Genomic DNA, 24288 nt, shown 5'->3' on the forward strand with positions numbered 1-24288 from the left:
ATTGGATTTTTGGAACGGCTGCAAGTAAAAAAAAAAAAAGAAAAAAAAGAAATATCTTAGATAATTAACGTCGTCATTGATATACGGTTTTGCTCAGATCACTTTCCATCCCGTGGTTATCCCCAATTTTCCATTACTATTCCAAAAGGGGGGAAGTTGGGAAGAGGAAACACAGCACGAATTTTACCGATTACATTGAAACCTAATGAATGAGGACACGCAAATGCAGGGGTTTCAGAATCATGTTCAAGCTGAAAATAAATACAAAAACAAGCACAAAAATATTGTTGATAAATGTTACTGATTATTATTCTTGCATATGTTGCTCCTCTCAAAATGACACGCTAATAATCGACGAGAATGATTTATTTATGGTACCGAAAAGGTTAATGATCGAGAGCTGGATTACATTTAACTACATTTCTAAAACAGCATCAGTATTCCAGGCCGATGACAATGGGATATTGGAGTTATCATCTGTCATCTGCAGTTAGTTAAGCACAAAAAAGAGTTACATTTTTTATTAAGCGTACAATCATTCATTCATAAAAAAGAGAGAAAAATCTTAAAGATATCAGATTTTATATTACACCAGAAAGGACTTTTTCTAGCGTTTTGTGTGTTACCTTTACTGATTTAATATCATGTTTTTCGCACTTAAAATACATAAAATTCAATTCAACAGTAATATCACAAAATATTTAAATACAGCATACCTTTAGAATTTCCGATACATAGTCTCGCGCGCTGCAGATAAAAATGTTGTTTTTCCGTACACTCTTGACATTGCTCGCTTTGAAATCTTTGAGTTTGTTAATCAAATATTCGGTAAAGTTTTACAAAAAACATACGTATCTAACCGTTAAAAGTGAATGCCGATCGGCGGAATAAATGCCTATTTGATATTACATTTTATATCTTTCGAAAGCCTTTTAAGAGAGGATTCCAAAGATATAACATTCGAGAGGGCCTGCGAACTGTCATCAAAAGAAAATATAAAATTCGTAATTCTTAAAGCAATGGAAATTTGCAAGGAATAGAAAAAATAGGAATAAAAAGTATAGAAGCAAAATGGTCTTAAAGCAATTGAAATTTACAAGTTTTACAAAACTTTAAATACATAATAAAACAAATTCAAAATTCGGACTTCCCAGTGCCCATGTTCGGTTGGAGGACTACGTTATTCAAAATTGTATGGCTCTAGGTACTGTTGTTTGTTCATATTGAGAGAAACATTCATGCAGATTCTTCATTATTTAGTATTTTTGAATGTAATACATGGCGATAATATTTGGTGGCAACAGACAAAATTTTACTCTGATTTTTCATATCTCTAAAGCGCAACATAGGATATATATTACATTTATTTGTAGTTTTATTCTAACAACTGTATTTTGTGACAAAATCGGACTTCTTCTGAAATGACATGTTGATTTGCTTCCATATTTCGAATCTATGACTCAAATTAAGCCAAAGTGTCACTTTTTGGAAAAGTCGCACGAGAAGTTTTTATACAACTAGCTCTCAAAGTTTTAGCTCCTCAGTGTTAATTTAATTTGATGTATGCATTGATTCCTTTTTTTCACAATTCGAAATTTAGATTCAATTCAAATAAAAATCGCAGTTATTTTCTGATTTGTTTTTAAAATTTGCATTTTTTGCGATCAACCAAATGTCCCATTTACGAGGAAAAATGATTGTTTGTAGCAATTATTTTTTTGTTGGGAATTTAGGCTGTTGCAAATAAGAAAAGGTAAGAAACAATATCAAGCCAGTTCGTAGTTTTTCAAGCACTTCCTTCAGCGGGATTCCTCTTCGCCTTTTGCTGGGGAAGGATGGAAGAATTGGGTATTGTTCGTTAGTCTTATGGGAATTGGTACATTAATTAAATGTTGCGCAGTTGTTAAACATCTGATAAAAAAAGGTTTTCGTTTTATAAGAAAGCAATTAATAAGCATATTAATATAAGCATGTTTATTTAACAGTATTTCTCCATATTAAAGTAGATCGTGCTTCATTATATTTACAGAATTATACTTACAGAAAATTCCGAATATCACCTTTAAAGAGATTAACTGATTTCATAAAATATTTGCTAATTTCTTGACAAATATCAATCAGGGACAGCTTAAGAGATCTTTTTTGAATAAATTCGCGCGTCTCAGAATAAGCAAGAAATTTATTAAATTCTTCAAATTACAAAAGCCATGCATTTTTTAATGTTGCACTGTTTTTCCTATTTCTTTTATCCTGTTAATTAATTTTATTAGACACACCAGGAAACTATTTAATTGATTTAACCAATTTTACTTTCGGTCAACCTATGTAATACATAGATAAGGAAGATCAGGTTTCCTGTTCAAAAAATCGATAGTGAGTTTTCGGTGAATAAGCCCGAAATAGGATCCTCACAACACGTTTTTACAACTATTTTTACAACGATGTCTACGTGTGTCTGCATGTGTATGACTTTTTTTCTTCCACGATAACTCTTGCATCAAATTTCCAAAATTTTCTGCTTCTGTAGTTAAGATGTAGAGACATTAGGATAATTTCGAAGCAAGAGACAGGAAAAATTAGCAATGCCCTCGCCGGACTCGAACCTGGACCTCTCGATATGCGCCGAGTGTGTTAACCGTTACACCACGAAGGCATGCTGGAAGGAGCGAGAAAATACTTTTTAATAAATATACCTTATATTATCTAGTGAGATTTTTGTTAAGTTTAAATATGTAAAGATGGATTTGTCAGGCTAAACATGTTTCATGTTTCATGTCGCAATATGTCAGGCTAAACATGTTCAGGCTTTCTTAAACTGTGGGTCGCCAAAAATTTTAACAGTTTTGATATTTCTTTAACTTATTATAATAATTTCACAATTACCAAATATTTTACACAATGTATCTGAAAACAGATGAAGATAAGACAATAAAAAGACAAAGGCAACGAAAAAAACAAAAAAGTTTCGAAGCATTCTTTTTATAATATAAATGTTCATTTTCCTTGCTTTGCAAGTGACGCTGTCATTTCGTCTGTTACTTATTTAAACTTTTCACATTGTTCTATGTCTTGAAATTACAAATTAAAGTCAATGACCTAAAACTGCAATAGTATATAACAGCACAAGGGAAAAAATTTGACAGTTTCACTCAGGCATGTGTCGGATTTGCGCAATACTTATGGAGCCCCACAAAATTTTTGTAAATATTATGGGTCCTGGGGGTCGCGAAAATATCTCAATAATAAAAGGGGGTCGCGACTGGAAAAAGTGGAACCCTGGTCTAGTTAATCAACTTGGTTGAAGGCTTCAAGCACTTTTTCTCCCCCTTCACAAGTTTTGTTTGAAGCTTCGAAAAAAGAAGATTAACAAAATGATTTTGTTTTCGTTTTTTAAAATATTTTTCTTTCCTTTTAAAAGTTTTTTTAAGTTCATATTTGTGGTCAAACTGTTCATACTTAGTATACTGCTGATACTTAATATACTGTTCATACTTAGTATACTATTACTGTTCATACATAGTTTAACTCATTTTACAAAGTGTTCTGGAATAAAGATAGGTTAACTTCAGGTTTTTTTCCACGACTTTTTCTAAGATTTAAAATTCCTTTCTTATTTAAATACCTTTATATACTTTATATATCTTTAAAATACCTTTGAAGGTATTTTAAAGTATTACCAGGTATTTTTAAAGTTACCTGTATTACCAGTCGCTTTGAAGGAGCGACTGGGGATTAGGGGACCCAATCGCCAAATCATAGTGGTGACAAATTATTGTCCACCACCTTTTACTTCGGGCGCTATTGTAGAGTCATTAGGTTATCTGGAATCAGGAGTCATGAAAAATGAACAATGCCTTCGTCGGGAGTCGAATCAGGAGACATGAAAAATGAGCAATCGGGACCTCGTCGGGACTCGAAGCTGGGCTTCTCGAATACGCGCCGAGTTGCTACGGTTACACCACGAAGACATGCAGAAAGGAGGGAGAAAATACCTTATATACTCCCCCTTTAAAAGGGCGACTGGGGATACGGGAACCCAATCGCCAAATCCTGCTGGTGAAGAATCAACATTCATTACCTTTCTCTTTTAGTCTCCACTGTAGAGACTTTAGCTTATTTTCGAAGGAGGAGACGTGAAATGAGCAGTGCTCTCGCCGGGACTCGAACATGGACCTCTCGATACGCGCCAAGTGTGCTAACCGTTACAATACGAAGGCATGCTGGAAGGAGGGAGAATATACCTTATAAAGATTTCTGCATTCATATACAGTCGATTAGATTTTGCGTAAAACTGAACAATTGGAACTTTTACTTCACTTAAAGCGCATAATAGTTTTTAATGGACAACCGGAAATGGTACTTTGCATGAAGCCCAAACAGTTTTTCATTAAAAACTGTACAAAATATAATCCAAAACTTTCCAATTTTCTATTTAAGACTTCTGTTTCAACAGCAACACAAATTAAAATCTTGGTTAAAACTGTCATAAACCGGAAACGATACTTTACATGAAGCTGTGGACAGATTTTCGTGAAGAATTCTATAATGAAGTAAGCCAGAGTTTCTAAGATTTGGCATTTAAAACTCGTATATGCATATACGATGCGCGTAATCATGATTGAAAACAATATATTAGATTTTTGACACTACGATAAACTGGAAGTGGTTCTTTGCTTGGAATTCTTAACAGATTTTCGTTGAAAAGGATAAAAAAAATGTAATAAGAGTTTAATGTAAAATAATGCAACTACTATTACGGCTTATCTGTTATATCTAGATATGATATTCATGTATATCAAGCCGTAGAAGAGAATGATGTTTATAACAGCGTTTCATTTTCACAACTTCAAAACTCTTGTAATGCAGGTATATTACAAAAAATGCACTTATTATTCTCTTGTGTTGATAAGACAAAGAGGAAAATTTCAATAATTGGTTAATTGAACTAAGGGAAACCTTACAACATATGGTACACAAATTTGGTTATCATAGTGTTATTTTAGACAGAATGATTCAAAAAAGAAACAAATATAAACAAAATTTTAAAGCTTACCTTAAATAATATTTAAAAATTTTTATTATGAAATAAAATAAGCAGCGCGCTTGGTTTGTGAGAGAAACAGGAAAAGGGGTGGGGGGAGGTATACTAAAAGGCCATACGCTATTCTTAAATCAGCAAGCTCTTCAACCCACTATTGAAACACTCTTTCTGTAATCAGTCTCATCCAATGAGATCCATTAATTGATTATCTTAATTGATTGAGTACCTCTCCGTGACATTACTCCATCACTCGGCTCTTTTAATAGCCTTTTTAACGATGTCCCTGATCGGCATAGCTTTTAAACAAAAGTCTGTAAGAGACCATTAATTACCCTCTTTCTTTGGCTACCGGACTTCAGCTGCAGAGCTTTTCATAGAAATAAATCCTTCGACGCCCCACGGACTTTTACTGATGCTGTTCTAACATTCTGTTTATAGGAGCATTTCATTTTTACCACTTAGCTACACGTTTAGACAATATTACTAAGAAAAAAAATTCTGATGTGCACACCACATGACTTCCTTGCACAGAATATTAAATTACACGCATTTTCTCTTGCATTTCATTTAATCTTATTGGATTGAATTAAATCTACTTCGTCGATCGCGCATAAACCACAATAGAATAAATGCACATTTTAAAATTCACTCTATTTGTTTACCATACCGACACTCTGGCGTTAGGTTCACTTAACAGCGTTACATTTCGTCCATATTATAACTCAGAATGCATATAAATTTATATCATTTCAAGAATTATCTAATCGTATCCACATGTTCCATTCAAATACTATAATTAAATCTAAAACGATGTATAAAAGAAATTAAGCAAACAAAACAAAAAAGAAACAGTTTTTCACAGACGATTGAGTATTTCTCATTCAATTAATTCAGTTCTCACTTCGCGACAAGGCAAAAATACATAAAAACTCAAAATATCTGTATTAAAAGTTACGAAGTAAATCTTAAACGCTTATTTCCTCGAAAAAATTCCAGAAAGGATTAAGCATGAATGTAAACAAGCAATGGCCGCCATCAAAAAAATTATTAGGCTTAGCGGCACTTAAACAACTTTAAAATTGCTGATAATTCTAAAAATATTCCATACAGATTTACTAAAGGTATAAAAACCTTAACCGGAAGATAAGAACAACATAATTCAATCATTTTTAAAGCAAAATTTTTTTAAAGCAAAATCATTTTTAAAGCATATAAGAGTAAAGAAACTGAGATCACTGAGCCGGGTAACAGAGTGGATATATATATAAATATATTTATATACGTTTGGTGAGGCCGATTGCAACCAAAATAAAATCATTTTTAAAGCATATAAGAGTAAAGAAACTGAGATCACTGAGCCGGGTAACAGAGTGGATATATATATAAATATATTTATATACGTTTGGTGAGGCCGATTGCAACCAAAATACGTGGTGCACATGTACATGTTATAGCAGTCCTATATAAAAAATTTCAACGTTCTGAGGCTACTCGTTTTTGAGTTATGCGAGATACGTACGTACGTACATACGTTCGTACAGACGCCACGAAAAAATTCTCTTCTGAATTCATTTTAAAGCAGTTTTATAATTTTTTTTGGAGGAAAAGAGTATTTTATTCTGTCCTTACGTACAGATATCACTCAAAAACATCATTAAATTGCAATCGATAGCAGTCAAAATGGATATTTTCGTTGAAATATGCTGCCTGAAACTTTTCGCCATTACAATACTTCCTTTTTACTTCGTACAAGGAAGTAAAAATGCACAATTTAGAAACATATAAGAATAGAAACTGAGCTCACTGAGCCGAGTAACAGAGTGGATATATATATATATATATATATTTATATATATATTTATATATATATTTATATAATTTTGTTGCGGCCGATTGCAAGCAAAATACGAGTTGCACATCTAACATGTTATAGCAGTCCTACATATAAAATGTTCACGTTCTGAGGCTACTCGTTTGAGTTATGTGAGATACGTACGTACGCACAGATGCCACGAAAAGTTCTCTTCAGAATTCATTTTAAATCAGTTTTATATATATATATATATATTTTTCGGAAAAGAGTCTTTTATTCTGTTCTTACTTACGAATGCCACGTAAAAACATCATTAAATTGCATTGGAAAGCGGTGAAAATCAATATTTTCGTTGAAATATGATACCCGAAATTTTTCGCGATTACAATACTTCCTTTTTACTTCGTACAATGAAATAAAAATAGATACGATATACCTTATTTCCCAAATTTATTTTAGTATGATCTTTATTTTCTTTCTTAGAAAGTTTCAAACATCAGAAGCTGCAGAGTTGGATAAGTATCATTATTGGATAAAAGTTACAACTGTTGGATAAATTCAATTTAAAGTATAGATAAATTACAATAAATATGGTATAATGATAAATAAACCTCGGGAATAACTTTAAAAATAGTTCAGAATAAAATGTTTTGCCTATGCTAAGTTGTGAATCCTTTCCCCAAGAAGAGAATCGATATCGCAGTCTCTCAGCTTCCAAACGAATGTTGAAGTAACAGAGTTAGAGGAAAAACAGTGGAGTTATTTATACTAGACATGTGATCTTACAATAGGAAAACTTTCTACATTTCCTTAGCAAAAAGTTAGTCTGCTAACAAACAGTTAGTAGCAAATAGTTACAACCAGCGAGTATAATTACGAGTTACTTCTGCCAAAAAAGCATCCACAGAAATACTTCAAGAAGGTGTTTCTGCACATAAGCAGGCAGCGTTTGAGAACTCACATTGTAGAGTCATTATGTTATTTTAAAGCAGGGAAGGTGAAAAATGAGCAATGCCCTCGCCAGTACTCGAACCTGGACCTCTCGAATAGGCGCCGAATGTGCTAACCGTTATACCACGAATTCATGCAGAAAGCAGGGAGAAAGTACTTTACTCCTGCTTTTAAAGAGCGACTGAGGATTAAGAGACACCATCTCCCAATCTGGGTGGTGAAAAATCATCATCCACCACCCTTTTAGTTCGGGTGCCAGTGTAAATTTATCAGGTTACTTTGTAGCAAGAGTACATGAAAAATGAGCAATGCCCTTGCCAGGACTCGAACACAGATCTCTCGCCGAGTGTGCTGGCAGTTACACCACGAAGGCACGTAGAAAGGAGGTAGAAAATATTTTATATACTCTCCATTTTAAAGGGCGACTGGGAATTAGGGGACCCAATCGCGAATTCCTAGCGGTGAAGAATCGTCATCCACCACCTTTGTTTTTAGTTCTGGCGCCACTGTAGAGTTATTACGTTATTTTAAAGCAGGAAATGTGAAAAATGAGCAATGCTCTCGCCGGGACTCGAACATGGACCTCACGATTACGGGCCAAGCGTGCTAACGGTTACACCACGAAGGAATGCAGAAAGCAGGGAGAAATATACTTTTGAACACTACATAATTAATTTAACAACGGTTAAAAAAATAAACTTTTGAGTAAGACTCCTATAATTTAAGTTTAAATACATTTTGTAATTTTGAGTATTACTTAAAGCTTAAGCAGTTGAAAAAGATTTATGTAGGTTTATAATTGCGAAAATGCTTTTAAAATTAGCTTTGCAAGTTGGTACCCATTTCTTTTTCTTTTCATTATAACCACTGTAATGTTCTTCAGTACCTAATCTATATTAATATGTCGAGGAACGTAATGAACTAAGCAGCGAATTATTGCTGTGTTCAAGTGTGTATGATAGAGTCTTGAGAAGAGTTTAAACACCCTTTTATTCACTCAATACTAACAAATGGCCCCTTCTCGGGCTTACAGGAAAGCCTCCACTCGTCCTTTTAAACCAGGATAAGAAACTAATCTAATACTAAACTAAATAGACTTAGCCGAACTTAAACACAAATACATAACGTAGTTGGCTCTTAAATTGACCTAGCAGGCGATTATCAACAAGCGCGCATAGTACGGCTCAGTGTAGTAGGTTCAAGAATGAAGAAGCCAAAAGGCAAACACGCGTCACTGAAGGACTCCTAAGCACTCGCTCTCGAAGTAAGTTGAACTTCCCTTAAATACTCCTTCGAAGCTCACCTGCATACATCGCTATACTAAAAAGTCATTCTGGTAGGGATTCTGGTTCAAGATATGCACAGAAGTCATTTCTCGAACAAGGTCTAGGTCTACTGATAATTGGCAACAAATTTGATTGAAACCCACTTGTGTCTTTTAATTTTTATCATTGTTAAAATTGTAATTTCTCCAATATTTTATTGGAGCCTGCACAGTCGAGAGGTCCAAGTTCGAGTCCCAGCGAGGGCATTGCTCAGTTTTCAAGTCTCTCGCATAAAAATAACCTAAAGTCTATACAACTTATTGACAGATACGTTTCTTTTTTGAGGATTTCTTTGCATAAAAACTTTGATCTTGCATGAGCTGCAGCGCAATTAAAATTATCATAGACCTTACGTGTTCCCTTTTTTAGATTGAACTCTGAAAGCAGTCATTCAAGAAATATTTAGTCGCGCATTATTTTAAAACCCTTCTGATGCGTAATAGTTTCATCTTCATGAGTTCCCTCAGTTAGGAAACCTTTCAACTTTTTCTAACTCCTTACGTCAGAGTTACAATTCCGTAGTTAAAGCGCCAATCAGTACCTAAACCGACCGTTCCCAACCCCAAATACATGCTCCAAGAAAGTATGTGTATTGGAGATGGATGGGTATTAACCGACTCATCGGCTCGTCGATAAACCATACTCGGCAATGAACCCATACTAGGACATACGTATCAATAAAAAAGCGTTCCGCTCCGACAGCGCGAAGTAGTAAAAAATATTTTTTCTCAACTACCACCACCTAAGAATAGAGCTCGTCTTATTATTTATTTTTTTTTCCTTTCTCAGCTTCTGTTTTTACGACCCCATCCAATATCCAAATCGCCGGAGGAACCGTTTATCGCCAGGGCGTGTTGCTTATGGCACCTGCGGGTACGGTTACGACGCGCGCGTCATTACAGCCCCCTCTTTTTCTAGAGCCCCCCTGTTCTGGGCGCACTGCTCAATCTGAGAAAAGAAAAAATCGAGCAGTCAATATTTTCTCCGGAATTGTGGCTCTAAATTTCGAAAGAAATGGCTCGAAGAAACGGAACCTCTTAAAAAAATAAGAAATAAATATTTTTGAGGTTACTAAAGATAAAAAAAAAAAAAAAATTAGTGAAAATAAGATTTTTTAATGACGTAATTAAGAAGAGAGTTGTTTTATGGGATCCGGAGGCATAGTTAGTAGAATGACTCAAAGTGATAATTTGATGGGAAATTTCATCTTCATTCTAAATTCCAGGAAAGTTGTCGTAAAAAATATTATTTAAAATGGGTCAAATCGGAATTATTTAGCACTTCAGGGCTTCAAACGTTTGCATATTGTCTATTATTCACGAATTATGCAGTGCTCCAAAGTATAATGGCATACGGTTATACATACTTTGTGTACGTTCAATGAATGTTACAAGTTAACGTAATAATATTGCAAACATGAATGAATAAAAGTACATTTACACCCTTCATTGCATAATTAGGCCATTTATTTTCTAACAAGGGACAAAAAATAATATTTTGCTAGCTGTCTACTTACCATCACGGTTTATCAACTAATTTTTCTAATATCAAAATAAAATTAATTATTAAATATGAGATAATTTAATAACTTAAATGAAAATTCCAGAATGGATTAAGCATAATTTTATTCGCAATAATAAAAGAAGACGTTATTTTGTTGTTGCGAAACTTAGTTTCTCAAGATTGGCAACAAATCCAGTATTCTGCTAAGTCTCAATTGTAAACTAATATGGCTGCTATGGAAAAACGAATTAGGCTTAACCGCACTTAAACAAATTTTAAATTGTTGTTAATTTTACTACTATAATATGCAGGTAAACTAAAGACATAAAAATCTTAACCAGAAGATAAGAACAATATAATTCAATCGTTTTTAAAGCGAAAAATGCACAATTTACCAACATGTAAGAATAAAGAAACTAATATCCCTGAGCAGAGTAACAGTTTGTGTATATATATTATATACTTTTGCTATTTATATACTTTATATACATATAAAATTAATCAGATTTGCAATCGTCATTCTATCTGTTACTAGCTCTCCTAACTCTGTAGCAGCAAACTGGAAATCAACTTTTCTCGCGTTCTTAAACATTTTTTGAACAAAACTCAGTTCCAAAACTCAACACAATTAACTCTTACTTAAATAAGAAATAATAAGAAATTCATTTAAGAAGGTAAGTGACCAAAAAAGCTTATGCGCCTACTTTATTACTGGTTGCTAATTCAGTAGAACATCTTCAGAACGGTTCACTTTTTGATCGCATAGTAGTAGAATATCACAAAAATGAAGGCTGAATTTTCACATCTCATAGTTATCCATAGTACGCTTAATAACATTATAGGGCCAGATGTTGTTGATTATAGACAATTGTTACAAAACTTCAGCCAATTATATTTTGAAAACATTTTATTTACTTTCATTTTGAAAACACTCACAACACTGTTTTAATTCTGTTCTCTCAAACTGTTAAAATGCAAAATCTAAAAGTAAAAAGGTCGTCTGCGATTTTCATGGCAACTTAAATCATTTTCTTTTTCTTGATCGCGCTGCCACAACAGCGCTTATAATTAAGTACGGAACTTTATTGAAAATATCAGTAATGTTACAGAAGTTTAAAGATCTTAAATAAATACCAGATCAGATTTTAACTAAATTATGCAAAGTTATGAAGTTTGTTTCAGAACATACGATTTTTGGTAAGATTCATAACACGAGTCTATATGCTACAAATGCTGAACAAAACTCATTAAATTTAATTTATTAAACCTTCTTTAGTCTTTTCAATGATTGTACTTAATAATTGTAATAGGCTATTAAATTTCTATTATAAAGTTCATTTATACATTAAGTTTACTTTGTTTGAAAGATATACGACATTCACAAAATTCCAAATGAATGAGAAATTTCATCACATATCAACCAGATTAATATTTTGTCACCATATATAAGTCTTCTATTTCCGATTACGAAATGTTTTTACCCCAAAGAGGTGACAGACCCAAAGGGCTATTAGTTTCAAAACGGCATTTTGCGTCGTTTCACTTTTCTGCGTTCATTCACTTTTCAAACTGTTGCCATCAAATATTATCGTCATATATTCTATCTAAAAAAACAATAATGAAGAATATGCATGAATGTTTGCCGCATTGTGAAAAAACAACTGTACCCAAAGCCATCTAATTTTGAATACCATAGTCCTCCAACCGAACGAACATGGCACTTGGAAGCCCGAATATTTATTGAATTTGTTTTATTACCTATTTCAAATTTTGTAAACTTTAATGAATTTCGATTAGCAAACTCAACAGTTTCAAAGCCACCAATGGCAGCACTGGATGAAAAAAAAAAAAAAAATTATCTCCAGCGCACGAGACTGTGTATCGGAAATTCTAAAGATATGATCATTTTAAAATTATTTTGCGATATTGCTGTTGAATTTTGGTTTAAGTACGAAGAATCTGATATTAATAAATAAAGGTAGCACACAAAACGTTTAAAAAACGCCCCTTTGGGCTTAATGTAAAATCTGAAGTCTTTCAGATTTTTTTTTAAAGTTTTTCTTTATTTTATTTTCTAGTTCTAAGAGATAGAATACAGCCGAAACCCTATTTTCAGTATCGGCAAGTCTGAACTATAGTAATTAAAGACGAAAGCGATGAAAATTTTTCCAGGTGTTTTAAGATTTGAACGCATAACACATGTGGTAAGTTACAAATCTCATCAATTTATTTGATAATAAATTCACCGCATCGCTTTCAGTTCAACATAAAAAGAAAAACCTTAAATGTTTCAGATTTTAAGACACGTCCAAAAGGGCGTTTTTTTAACACTTTGTGTGTTACCTTTATTTATTAAATATCACACTTAAACCACAAAATTCAGTTCAACGACATTATCGCAAAATAATTTTAAGATGCGCCTATCTTTAGAATTTCTGATACAGAGTCTGGAGATAAAAAATGTTTCTTTTTACCCTTAGAGTGTTCCTTGCTTTGAAACCGTTTAGTTTGTTATTAAAAAATTCGTTGAAGTGTCACAAAATAGAAATCAATTATAAAACAAATTTCAAATTCATATTAGAGCCACATGCCCATATGCTGTGGAAGATTACGTTATTCAAATTTAGATGGCTCTAGGTACCGTTGTTTTATCACAATGCGAGGAACATACATATATTTATGCAGATTTTTCCTTACTTAATTACATTAAATATAACACAGGGTGATAATATTGGGTGGCAACAATTTGAAATGTGAAACTACGCTTACCGTGAATCGACGCATAATGCCAAAACGAAATTAATAGTCCTTTTGGGCAAATTGCCCATTTGGACCAATAAATATCTAAGTATGCTCTCTTTAGATAGTATTTTCTATTTGTGAAGTTAAACATGGCACTGCATCATAACAAATGTCATTTTTACTTTTATAAATTTATCCGCAGTTAAATCGTTAAGAGAATGCCTGATTTTTTTTTTTTGGAAAGTTACATACGCTTATTTACCAAACTGAACATGTAGGCTATGTTTACCTCGGTTTGTATCTGTATACAATGAAACGAAGAAGACAGATAATCTATTCTTCCATACATTGTTACACTTAGTTGAGTTAAAAGTGCGCCGTCTAATAATGGATAGTGCTTGTCTCAGTCGAGTACTTTCCTTTCACGGGCGGTTAAATTATTTACTTTTGTGATGCTTTAGGTAACAAGGAAAAACAAAGAGCCATTTGCAACCAGAGCGTGCCTACTCCCGGTGTAGTCGAGTGAATCCCGCAACACCAGCAGAAGCTCTAGCAAACAAAACGTTGGACTAGCGCCAGGAGACCGCATTGCCGACTCATCGGGCGCATCGTAACGACAGTTTCGGTGTTTCGGAGTCTAAAGACGACAGCTATTACGACGAGTTCGAAATTATGACTCCAGCGGGTACCTAAACATGGTACGCTGTTGAAATCTACAACTGATGACGAGTTTCTCTTTAACTAATAAAAATATTTCCCCTCGAGAATTCTTTTTGGAACGCTTTGTTGGCTTTGTTTTGTTTCTTGTTAAGTGAGGAGATACTATGCGCGGGATTTTCATAGGCCTGTTTTTTTTTTTTTTTTTTTTTTTTTTTTCTTTCTTTTTTCTTTTCTAAAATAATCTATTCAGTTTAAGGAAAAAAAAAAAAAAACTAATATGTACATCACATGACTTCCTTGCACGGAATATTAAATTATACGTATTTTTTCCTGCATTTCATTTCAGCTTATTTCATTAGAGATAGATTTCTCATTCAATTAATTCAATTCTCACTTCGCGGCAAGGTAAAAATACATAAAAACTCAAATTATTTTCATTAAAAATTGAAAGATACAGAAAAACATATAACTCTAAATACAGTCAAAACAATTAAAAGCACAATTTTTAAAATTTAAGTTAGAGTTTCTAGGCAAACACAAGCAATCCGACCAGCGAACAAGAAAGCAGATTTTCTCGTTGCGCAAAACTGAAACTTTACTTTTGCTCCCTCTTGGTTTCCCCCATGTGTAACGTGTATACGAGCCAGTTTCCCTTAGAAAGTCCTCCACGAAAGGCATTCCTCCTCTTAGGCAGATAGCCCTAGTGTGCTTTGCCATAATTAAAATACATACATACATTACTTTTGCTCCCACTCTGCAAAAAGACACTGAAGTTGGTGCAGAAACTGACTTAATTCACTATTCTGCTAAGTTTCAAATACACACAAACAGGACTGGTATTATAAACAAAAATTAGCCTAACCGTAGTTAAACAACTTTTAAATTGTTGATAATTCTACAACAATTGTATGCAGATTAACTAAAAGTATAAAAATCTTAACAGGAAGATAAGAATAACATAATTCAATCCTTTTAAAAGAAAACAATGCGCAATGTACCAACCTATAAGAATAAAGAAAAAACTGATCTCACCAAGCCGAGTAACAGCGTTGGTATAACTAAAAAGGGAGGTGCACAACTACATGTTATAGCAGTCCTATATACAAAATTTCAACGTTCTGAGGCTACCCGTTTTTGAGCTATGCGAGATACATACATACATACGTGCGCACGTACAGATGTCACGAAAAAATCTCTTCTGAATCCAGTTTAAATCCTTTTTGTAACCCATTTTGGGAAAAAGAATCCTTTGTTCTGCCCTTACGTACAGACGTCAAGCGAAAACATCGATAAATTGCATTCGATAGTAGTCAAAATGTATATTTTCGTTGTAATACGACACCCGGATTTTTTTACGATTACAATTTTCGCAACTTTACTTCGCATAAGGAAGTAAAAAATCTGCATACAGCCAAGTTTTTCCCATTAAAGAGACACATTTGATTAAAATAATGAATTGTTCTTGGCTTTTTACATAATTGCAACTGAAGGAAAGAAAAATAAGCGGATGTGGTTAGGAGAAAAATTTGCCGCGAGGTGTACCTGTAATGTTTATCATTTTCCTGAGAACTTCTGTACATACATCTCAAAAAATAATAATAAACATAGCGTCACTTTTTAAAGCATGTGCGTAAATATACTGTCTTAATGTGATTTCGCCTAACTGGACTTGGGATTTGACCCCGTTGGATTTCGAAATCGAAGTTGCCATTCATGCGACTGGAGCCCAAATTGTACTGAAAAATTGGGTTGATCGGATGGGTTACTGTCAAGCCACCCGTGGCAGTCATTTGAATGATGCCGTGTTTCATTATTAAATGAAAATGTACAATCTTTCTAATAAACTCATAATTTTGAGGAAATTTTTCATTATTATTTTTTTTTTTAATAGTCGATTCAAATTCCAAAAGTTAGACGGTCTATCCTTTATTATTGATGCAATTTTCGGTTTCATACGTACTAGATACATGTGAAATCATTAAACTATATCAAAAGAAAATATCCTAAAAAATAATGTTCACTGATACAAATATATTTATGCAATATCAATATCTTAGAGAGAATCAGAATGCTGATATTCCATTTCCAAGTCATTCCTTTTTTCAGTACGGAATTATACTTACAGCATTATTTCACATGACTATAGTTGAAAATGCAGTTTTTTAAATGAAGAATTTAAGGGGGAAAAAAGAAGTCTAGATACTTTTCTAATCACTTTTCAAGCATTTAAATTAAAAAAAAAAACAATTGGTACATTAATATGGACGGTGCTCGATAAAACCCAAGTTGCTAAGGTACTGAACACAAGACAGATTAATAGGCTTGCAAGGATTATGTTAATTTTATTAACAGTTAAATTTTAAGTTCCTTTCCAGTCAAATTCTTAACTTCAACTTACTACTTCCGGCCAGAACGTAGTTTTGGGATTTTTCCGAATACTTAATGAGGAGGAGAGGTATTTAAACCGCGAAGTTACTTACAGAGTGAGAGAGAATCAGAGTTTCTGATTTACGCGCGTTTGCCTTTTGGCCACTCTCTCTCAAAGCTGTTATTACGCTCGGCCGTACTCAGGCCCTTGTTAAGCTTCGTAGTCAAATAAAGTTAAGGGGCCAACTCGAGTACAATTTTGATAACTTCGGCTATATTTCTTTAGTTAATTTTAGTTTTAGTTTAATTTTTAGTCTCTTAAGTTCAAGCCGAAGTGTCGGCTTTGATTGTACACTCCAAGACGGAGTTTTGTTAAATCTTACTGGAATAACAAAGGGTTAGTTACCCTTCCATCTTGTTGTTTCTTGTCACACGAACTTAAGCGATTATTCGCTAACTAGTTCTTAAGATTCGTCACTTTCTACAGTAACTGAGAATTACTCCAGTGAAAATCTTACAAGCTAATACATTTAAGATTTCATTAAGTAAAAATTGTTTCATGTGCATTCTACAAGGAAAGAAACATCGGTTTTTTTTTTTTTTTTTCTCATCTATAACTTTTTTTTTAAATATTCAAATAATTCACATTCGAATATTTCAGTCCAATACAATAAGCAACCTGAAAATGCAATTTTAATCGATTTTAATTTTCATTTTCCTTCTGATACACCCCTTTTTGGAATTTAATAGAAGAGGATTAACATTTTTGGGACTCATTTTCCTTTGCAGTACGTTTACGTTATACAGGGTGTATCAGTACAGCGTTGAAAAACTTTCAGGAGATACAGAGTACACCTAACGGATGGGAAATCACATAGTACAATAGATCGGAAACGCTTTCTTGGCGCGTTAGCGACGACACAAAAGGTGAGACAAAAGATGTTTTTATCGTGTTTAGCACAGCAGAAAGCTATCAAGAACAAAAACGAATAACGATCGTCATTAAAGAAGGTGTTCGAAATTACTGTCCCGGACCGTGATGCAGGCCTGATTTCTCTGGCGCATGGAAGATCGCTTGGATGATGCATGACGCGCGATTAATGCATCACAGTTCGAGACGTCATTTCGAACGCCTTCTTTGATGACGATTGCTGTCTCTTTAAGTTGTTTTTTTCTTTGTTTTTGTTGTTCTCCGAATAATAAACATGTTTTCTCACCCCGTTCGTGTCCTTTTTTTCGTGACTTTTATGTCGTCACTACCGCGCCAGGAAAGAGTTTCCGACGACGCATTCCTATGTGATTTCCCATTGTCTAGATATACTATAGAGTATTTCACTTTGTAATTCTAAGTTAATGTTGGAAGTGAAGAATCTTAAGAACTGATAAGCAAATAATCGCTCAAGTTCGGGTGACAAGAAACAACAAGATAGAAGGGTAACTAACCCTTTATTATTCCAATAAGATTTAACAAAACTCCGCCTGGGAGTGTACAAACAAAGCCCGCACTTGGGCTTGAACTTAAAAGACTAAGAATTCAACTAAAACTAAGATTAACTGAAGAAATATAGCCGAAGCTATCAAGGTTCAAATCGAGTTGGCCCCTTAACTTATTTGGGTACAAAGCTTAGCAAGGGCCTGAGTACGGCCGAGCGTAATAACAGCTTTGAGAGAGAGAGAGAGAGAGTTGCCAAAAAGGCAGACGCGCGTAAAAAACTCTGATTCTCTCTGACTCAGTGAGTAACTTCTGGTTTAAATACTGCTCCTCCTCATTAAATATTCATCAAGATTCCAAAACTATGTTCTGGTCGGAAGTAGTAAGTTGAAGTTAAGAATTTGACAGGAAAGGAATTTTAACTTAAAATCTAACTGTTAATAAAATTAACATAATCCTTACAATACTCTATCTCTCTTGAAAGTTTGTCACCGCTGTACTGATACACCCTGTACATATACATGACTCGTACTTTATACGTTACGTTTTACATATACACTTGCAATTTTTAACATCTCTATAAAAAATCAATATAGAAATCCATGAAGTGAATCTTAGCGATGTTAAGATTATTATTATAAGCATTGTCTAATCACAGTGCTGAAAATAATCCGATTGTTTAAGAGAAGATTAATGTTAAATAGTAATCGAAGCTTAATATTATCACGTGGATGAAACAATTATTCAGTTGTAAAGACATTAGGTATTTTTTGAAAGCAGGCAAGTTGAAAAATGAGCAAACGCCTTCGCCGGGAATCGAACCACGGACTTCTGGCATACCGGCCCAGCGTGCAGAGCCACTACACCACAAAGGCACACTAGGAAATCGGGAGAAATACCTTATATACTCCCCCTTTTAAAGGGCGACTGGAGTTTTTAGGGGACCCAATCGCCAAATCCTGGGTGGAGAGAAATCATCATCCACCATTCTTTTAGTTCGGGCGCCACTGTAGGGACATTAGGTATTTTTTGAAAGCAGGCAAGATGAAAAAGGTACGGTTTTTCAGTCCGAGTTTTTACGAGTACAAAACCATCAAAACAAATTATGAGATTTAATCTTCGAATTATTTCAATTCTATTCAGAACAATGGAACCACTATTCTTAACTGTAATTCATTAATGTAAATCTTATTTTGGTTTTAAATGGTTTTCATTAAGTACATTAATGGTATAAATATTTGTAAAAACTATTAGTAAAAATAGTTGTCATAAATGCTTCCTTATTGATGTTTGTGTACATTTTATTAATAAGTTTATTCTTTAATTAGTTCAGTTTTTGTACTGATAAGCAATAAACTATTATAATATTAAAGAAATAAAATTCATTATTTGCTGATATTTGGGAAAACGTCATTTATCATATTAAAGAATCTGAATGGAATTTGAACCCAGGGTGTTATCATTTGTTGACGAGAACAGATGACGATAGTCGATGAAAAGCTGATAGTCAGTCTGCTCTAATCTTTATTTGAAGAAAAATATTTAATTACCTATTTAAATATGTAGAGTCGTTAGCTTTTTATGAAGCAGGAGACGAGAAAAATGTGCAATGCCCTCGCCGGACTCGAACCTGGGCCTCTCGAATACGCGCCGAGTGTGCAACCGTTACACCCTGAGGAAATGCTTGAAGGAGGGAGAAAATACCTTACAAATATATTCCAAGCACTACTACATATACAGCAAATAGTTTCTCGTGATTGCAGACACATATATGTTATTCTCGTTGTAATCTGCAATATGTATATTTATATTTATAGTTAATAAATGTTTTAAAATAAGCTTCAAACAGTAGTCAAAACTATATTTTAAAATGATCTAGAAATGCGTTTATAGTCTTTTTTATATTGAACGAAAGATATTTCTTACTCAGACTCGCTGTATTCAAATCGATAAGACCAAAGAATGGAATGATCAAATTGGTAATTCATTCCCAGTGTGAATTACCAATTCAATTCTCCAAATCAGGTGAACAGGCTGGCTGTTCAAGCTACTGTGAGTAATGAAAATTTTAACAAAGATTTCATACTTACATTAGATCAGAGAGTCATATCATCATATGAATATCAGAGTCTAATTAAATGTTTCAGTTCTTAGAAAAAAAATACAAATAACTGTAAATAAATAAGAGAATATTCTTAAAAAATTAAGAAAAATAAAATTTAATTTGCAAAAATCTAAGCATTATCAAATATTGCAGATAATACTAAATACATTTTTGTCGCATATTATTTTTTTCTTGTACATCACTTGATCTTCTAGGAGGATCTAGGCCGAGCGATGATTTTTCACAATCGTTTTTACATAAGATTCAGGATTAAATTTTCGTAAAGTTTTTCCATTTAAGGGTATTGTAGCTAAATCTAAAATTGATTGTACAGTCAAAAAGGCTCTTCTCTTTACAAAAATATTGTTCATCGCGTTTAGAGGTCGTTCAGTTTAAGGTATGGAAAGTTCAGTCAGTAACATGTGTTTCTATTCGAATAGATAAACTAAAAAACAAAACGAACGAGGGCCTGAAAATTAGAGGCAAATTTAACAAAGGGATCGGACCAGCGCCCCTACAGCTTAACACTGAGTTCGTAGCTTTACTTAAGTGCAATGTCGATATGAGCCTTTTTTCCCTAAAAAATTCTCCACGAAAGCTAGCCCTCATACGCTTTGCCATATACAATTAAAGAAAGGCACAAACCTTCCTTATTTTTAGAATAATTAAGGGAATATGAATGAACAAATAAATTCAATAAAATCATTATATAATTATAATATAATTTGCAATTATAAGTAGATATATGTTATTAATATTCTAGAAGAAGTGCATACTAACATTATTATACTGTTTAATAACACATAAAATAAAAAGAGCTCCTCAGATCTTTTTCCACCGTATATAATTTGTCTCCATTGTAATATAGTAAATAGCACATGAGAGCTTTTTTTTTTTTTTTTTTTTTTTTTTTTTTTTTTTCTTAAGCACCTATAGTGCTAGGATTTCTGCGAAATTAAGAAAAGAAATATCAGGTAAGAAGTTTTTCATTTCTGGCCTCATATATTGGTATTTAACAAGACCTAAAAACAAGTTTCGTTTAAAAAATATCTCCCCTTTATGACGTCTAGCACACCTGTTTACTTCCTCCTTCATAATTAACGTCATTCTCCCCTTCTTGGCAGCAACTGAGAAGACACTGAAGAAGCAACAACTATTATTACTTATTATACAACTTATTACAATCCTCGCAGTCCTTTTAATGATAAATAATAAATAAAAACTTGTCAAGTGTTTAAATAAATTAATTCTCCTATTAAAAATTATTATTAAATTATTTTCTTCACAACCGAATGTATAAATAACCTCAATTTCAATCCCTCAAAGCGGGAACCGATCCTTTTCAAACGCACTGATCCAAACTACAGCAATAAACAAATAAATAGAAAAACTAGTTAGATGACAACTTACCAGAAATAGTCCTTTTAGTACATTTCAAACTGGTTAATGTTTTGAGCTCTTTTTCATTCTATTACAGTAAGTTTATATCTTGAACCTGAAACAAATTAAAAAGCAGAACACGTTAATTAAAGGTAATTTAATCAATAAAAACTAATTAAATTTGAATTATTAAAAAAATTTAGAATATTAAGCGTACAAAAGAAAGGTAAAGAGTTATGAGGCGATGTCAGGCTGTGTTATTCAGTAATGCCCGTATGCATTGCTGTTGTCATGGTAAAATTCATCTTCCCAAATCACCTCCACCAGAATAATCAAGCATTTCTTTCGAACTTTTGCAAGAATAAATTTCTGGAAGCATAATGATGTTTTGCACAATATTAAAGAAACATAACTATAATAATTGTTGGTTTTTTGAAGTATTGTTGTAGAGTCATTAGGATTTTATGGAAGCAGGAGAGAAGAAAAATGTGCAGTACCCTCCCCGGGACTCGAACCTGGACCTCTCGAATACGCGCCGAGTGTTCTAACCGTTACACCACGAAGGCATGTTGGAAGAAGGGAGAAAATACCTTATATACTCCCCCTTTCAAAAGGCGACTGGGGATTAGGGGACTCAGTCAACAAATCCTAGTGGTGAAGAATCATCATCCACCATCTTTTTAGTTGGGGAGCCACTGTAGAATCATTAGGAAATTGAATAGTATTTCACTTCAAAATTCCTAATTGTCATTAGGAATTTTGAAGTAGGAAATAAGTGAAAAATGCGCAGTGCCTCGCCGGGACTCGAACCTAGACCTCTCGAATACGCGCCGAGTGTGCTAACAGTTGCACCATGAAGGCATGCTGAAAGGAAGGAGAAAATACCTTATAGATTTTATGAAAAATTACTGTATTTCACAGCTCGTGTTCTAATAGTTAAGTGATTAACACGCTCAGCTAACTGGAAGATTCGTATTTCGGATCCCGGCGAGGACACAGTTGATTTTTCACGTTTCTTGGAATTGAAAAACATTACAGTCTCGTAGTTCGTATTCAGACGCCCGAAGTACAACACGAAGGCATGTCGAGAGGAGGGAGAATATACCTTATATGGTTTCGGAGATTTCCTGCATATAATATTAAAGACATGTGAATAGTATTAAGATAAAAGCAGTAAACTGAACGTAGAAATTTAGATTTAATATCGTATGTATGTTGCTTAAACTAAAATATAACTTATCAGTTATGCTTCGAAGGTAATTAATTAAAACAATATTTGGTTCTTTACTTTATTATACTTATCAAAAGCTACGGAATAATTTTTTTATGTTATTATCAAAAGGTAATTGTCTAAAATTCCTTCTCAGCTCTCTTAACAATAGAATGATATCTTAATGATAAGAAATGCATATATTTTTTTTCAAAAGCCACAAAATTATTTTCATAGAATATACAAGGTTAAAAGCAAAATAACACAGTATACAAACACGTAATTTCCAAATAGGTTGGATTTTATAGTAAAATTTCCAAATCACATGCATTGATAATAACGAAAATAATAAATTATATAAATACTAGCGGAAGTACCCGATGATTGCGAGTAATGTATCTAATAACAGAGAGGTCAATACCGCTGTAATTATTCTCTAATAACGATGCAAAAAATAAGATTCATACTCATACATTTTTCAGTCTGATGCGATAAGGAACGCACATAAAAAATTTCGATAGAAAATAAACTAACTCTCTCTCATTATATCAGCAAGAATGGCACGCAGTTTTTAATGATATTCCTCTTTCTAATCAAATGATCCTAAAAGCACCAGTTCCATCCAATATTTCACCTATATTCAATTTGTGTCGATTAAACGTTGCGAAAAATAGATCATAATTCATCAAAAATTCAAATGCAAACAAATAAACAAACACACATTTTTCTTTATATATAGAGATTTTGTAAAACTTACGAATTTTTGATTGACAAACTCTACGATTTGAAAGCGAGCAGTGGCAACACTTCTCGAAATAAAGCAGATTTATATCTCCGGCGCGTGAAACTGTTGCCACTCGGAAAAATGAGTGTGAAAATGAGTGTTTTCGGAGTTTTTGATTAATATATCGGCTGATTAAAGTCGTACGAAGATGGGAACAGTCGAAATGGCTTCCCACGAATTTTTGGAATGGGAAATAATATATTTAATGTTTGGCAATGCTATTTTTATTTCATTGTAAAACTCAGAAATTTTTGATTAACAAACTCTAGGATTTGAAAGCGAGCAGTGGCAACACTTCTCGAAATAAAGCAGATTTATATCTCCGGCGCGCGAAACTGTTGCCACTCGGAAAAATGAGTGTGAAAATGAGTGTTTTAGGAGTTTTTAATTAATATATCGGCTGATTAAAGTCATACGAAGATGGGAACAGTTTTTTATTTCACTGTAAAACTCAGAAATTTTTGATTAACAAACTCTAGGATTTGAAAGCGAGCAGTGGCAACACTTCTCGAAATAAAGCAGATTTTTTGTCCAACCTACGAGACTATTGCCTCTCGGAAAAATGAGGACAAAAATGAGCCTTTTCAGAATTTTTAATTAATATTTCTGAGTTGAGCTTTTATTTATTTATTTTTTCTTTTTTAAAGTAGACGTTGACCTTTTCTAGCACCTAAAAAAGAATTGGAAAAAATTTGGTGACAATAGCTATACAATAGCTATAGTAGTGATTGAGTTAATCGCGAACAAACACACATACATTCTTCTTTATATATATAGATTATATAATTCTTCCTGTTAGCTTCATGGTACATTTCAGATAAAGGAAGTAAAAATACTATATGATTCTCTCTTAGAAAATTAAAACTTAAGAAGGCAAATAAAGCAATAAGAGCTCAAATAAATAACGAAAAGCTTAAAGGAAAATGCAAATTGAAAACTATCCTTTATGACAATTTCGTTGATGATAATTTCCCAG

General features: G+C 33.2%; 1 long non-coding RNA gene across 1 annotated transcript in view; it reads right to left on the reverse strand.

Annotated features, from left to right (window-relative positions):
- Window positions 1-24288, reverse strand: part of LOC118194472 (uncharacterized) — a 123072-nt gene that overhangs the window by 66661 nt on the left and 32123 nt on the right. The window contains exon 2 of the long non-coding RNA XR_015041043.1: window positions 21349-21433. This is a non-coding gene — a long non-coding RNA (uncharacterized LOC118194472). The remainder of the gene's footprint in view (window positions 1-21348; window positions 21434-24288) is intronic.

The sequence above is a fragment of the Stegodyphus dumicola genome, chromosome 5, assembly GCF_044657685.1.
Source record: "Stegodyphus dumicola isolate Sdum_Otavi_A_Nest chromosome 5, ASM4465768v1".
NCBI lineage: Eukaryota > Metazoa > Arthropoda > Arachnida > Araneae > Eresidae > Stegodyphus > Stegodyphus dumicola.